This window comes from Triticum dicoccoides, chromosome 7B, assembly GCF_002162155.2.
Source record: "Triticum dicoccoides isolate Atlit2015 ecotype Zavitan chromosome 7B, WEW_v2.0, whole genome shotgun sequence".
NCBI lineage: Eukaryota > Viridiplantae > Streptophyta > Magnoliopsida > Poales > Poaceae > Triticum > Triticum dicoccoides.
This window is the reverse complement of record NC_041393.1, coordinates 759482911-759486264: the sequence shown is the minus strand read 5'-3', so window position 1 is coordinate 759486264 and position 3354 is coordinate 759482911. Positions and strand designations below refer to the sequence as shown.

The 3354-nt window shown below is 41.1% G+C and overlaps 1 long non-coding RNA gene across 2 annotated transcripts; it reads right to left on the bottom strand.

Annotated features, from left to right (window-relative positions):
* Positions 1 to 829: 829 nt before the first annotated feature.
* On the bottom strand, positions 830 to 1672 carry LOC119337141. Of its 2 annotated transcripts, none has more exons than XR_005163044.1 (3): positions 1522 to 1672; positions 1122 to 1270; positions 830 to 966 (listed from the first exon to the last, which is right to left on the bottom strand). It is a non-coding gene; the product is annotated as an uncharacterized LOC119337141 (long non-coding RNA). The 2 variants fall into 2 exon arrangements; XR_005163045.1 differs by having other exon boundaries at positions 1567 to 1672.
* Positions 1673 to 3354: the final 1682 nt, after the last annotated feature.

The following is a 3354-nucleotide window of genomic DNA, read 5'->3' as shown; positions in this document are numbered from 1 at the left end:
CACATTTCGTATCGATAATCAAAGGTGTGTTTATGTACATGTACAGGATGAAACTTGTTTAAGAAATCACTGGATATACCAAGGCATTTCTTTTTTATAACTTTGCTCTCCATATTTCATTCATTCAGCAGTAGCATGTCCGAGTGCAAAGAGCAACTTAGAAAGCCAGGGATTACATCAGAGTATGTTCAAACATCCTCTATAGCTAAAGCTTCCTTAGTGCAACAATGAGCAGCAGGATTAACTAAACGACTAGCCTACCAAGTTGGTACCTTGTGTTAGCACGCTACAGAGTTTGGAGGATGTGCCTAGCGATCATGTACTCTAACTAACAAGTAGGAGGAAGATGCATGGAGCGGGTGTGGAGCTGGCCGCCAGCGACAGCTGACAGCGAGCGCACGGCATAGCACAAGTTGAGGAAAAAGATGGCGGCGTGGACAGGGGAGTAGGTGGTCGCCTGTATTCTGTAGAAGACCACAGGGCAATGTGGTAAGTATGACCAGCGCAGATAGAAGGGGAAAAGTTTGTGAGGCGACGGACAAAAAAAGAGGACATGGTTGGCGCCCAAATGAATCAGCACCGAAAACATGTAATGTGACTCTGTTTAAACGCGTGGATCACCACTGGAAGTAACTAGACGTACCTTTCAAATGGTGGATTACGCAGAACCGCTCAACCCTCCATCAGGACATCACCGTTGTTTGGATAGAACAGCCAAGCTTCGAGTCTAACTAATGAATGGAAGGTCAGGAAATGACCAAGGTATGAGAAAACTCGAATGAAAATTATCTTCTTTAAAAAAATCAAATGAAAATGATCAAGTCGTTACTTTTGACTTTTTGAGTCGCCGGTGAACTGGCGAACCTGCTAATTAAGCTGGAACTGAAACTCCCAAGGCAAGATGTAGTTGGTGGTTGTTGGACTTGTGGTACAATGGAATTGAACCGTAAGAAACAAATAGTAAACCTGTTCCATTATCGCATAAAACGTACATGCTTTAGCATTCAGATATTCAGAACAGTCTAAGGAAGTAACAAGAATGAAGAAAAGGTGTGTTACCTACACCATATACAACAACAAGCACAGTTGTAATCTAAAACTGCTTAGATAGATAAACATACCAGAAGAGAAACTGCCCTTCCACGCAAGCTGTTAATCTTGATCATGAAACACAAACATTCCAATCAACAATAAGGCTAGGGAAGGTGTTCACAACTTGTCAATCATGCCACGGAAACAATACACAAGGCATCTATGTGTGATCTATGTCCTGCAGTGTTCCGATAACGTCAGGGTTAGGGTAATCGTCATACTGCATGTTAGGAGAAAACAAAACGTTTACATTATACTCCCCTTGGTCCATTATAATTTTCAGGGTTTTAGTTCAAACCCCGACAATTATTTGGATCAGAGGGAGTATTACTATACAAAAATTCCTGTATGTATCTCATAAGATTTTATTCTCTGAGCATTTAAACTTTGAAATCTGTATACTAACTCGAACATAGAGGCAATGCTTACTGCATGATATAATTGATGCTTACAACAACAGGAAAGCATCATCACCTCATGGTGAATGTCTAACTCCTGTCGACTGCAATGGCATTCTCTTCTGTTTTTTTTATCTCTTCAGCCTTTCATAGTAGACTGCAAGCCAAAAAGAGGCGCCTAAAAGTGGCAGATGGCTATCAAAAGTTAGCTACTATTTGTGGTGAAATAAAGGAAAGCTGATGGATTCATATCGCTGTCTACCAATGGAGCACATCCTCTACCCATGGTTCAGAAAGTATGTACTTGCAGTCCTAAAAGAAAAGAAAAATCGGTAACAAACCACAATTTTAGCGTGGAATGCAAATATCAATTCAAGAAAGTAAGTGAAATGTACCTTCTGCTATAAGGTGGCCTCTCCGCAACATATTAGGTGCTTGAAGGATGTGACACTCACAAGTTACAAGTTATTGTTTTACAAGAGCCTTCTGACAAAGGATTCAAGTAATTCAGGATTTATCATCATAATTAGGTACGTCGATCAATTTCGCATGCTGCAAAAGTATGAAAAATTACTGTCTGAGGACGTATGCACCGTTGCTTGATGCCGACTGTCACTGCTTACCACTTAACAAGCAGCCTGCTCAAGGAACAGGATGCCGTTGCAAGGTTCACATTGTTGTTCTTCTAAAAGAAGCTTTATGTCGAATAACGCCGACTGCTTATGAGAAGCAGAGTAAGTGACAAAAGGGTTATGAGATGAACATAAAATAGAACTACATAAGCAGCAGTTGAGCTACCTGAATATCCTCTTGCTTACAAGTGAAATAAAACTGTTGAACTAAAATAGCTGGTTGGACCCGGTGTTGCATGGTCCTAGCAGTATTCAGTCACTGCAGCCTGTAGAATTTCACTCGATAAGATTATATTCAAGACTAAACAGAAAAAAGAAAATAGGCATTCACCTCCACAGTAGTTGATCGGGTGTCGCCTTGCTCTTCAAAATTTAACATATAAAAATTGTCAGTTAGGTTTAGAACCGTAATCAACGACCATGCTCATCTTCATCCTAACCTCTGGATACTCTGCATACAAGAGCAACCACAACGCATATTTCATTTGCAAATTATTTACATGAAAATAAAAAATGATGTGAATCTTTGGCGGCAGCAAGTGTTACCTTGAATTTGTACTCGTAAATCTGGGTCTTATGTTCCTCCTAATTTCCTAGCCTGATCATTAATTTTACTTCTGCGATGTATTGTAAAAACCTAACTTGTTGCACATGCATGCATAGGACATAACTCATCCAGCTGCGGATATATGGCCATCTCTAGAAGAGTAGCCACCTAGGCTGAAAGGATTCACAATATATGTACACATTGCGCAGAGCTCGAAATTTGAAAGCCTGACATAGTACATAGCTGTGCTAGCAAGCCTGTCAGAATTCACAATTTAGTACTATATATGTAGTAATAAACAGAGAAGAATGGAAATGATAAGAACAGCCAGCGTGTTACCTTGGGCTAGGCGCTTACAGACAAATTTCTTTGATTTAGTTTCTTGGCTTGATTGTGTAGCTTGCGACTGCAATCATTTATTGATAGCTCCCGCAGAGAAGTGGGGATTCCCTTCTTGGGCAGCGATCTGATTCGTCGACAAGTGATGGCTTGTAGTTTCCTGAGAGAAGGAAGGCCGTGTAACCCTTGAGGGAAGGACCGCAGACGATGGCACCTCCAAAAACTTAGTTCTTGGAGTGAGGTGAGGAGCTGAAGCGCTTTCTCTTCATCTTTGGTGAGGTTCTCCACCTCTCGATCACACGTGATCACTAACTCCTTGAGGGTAGCAGCGAGTAGGCGACAAACT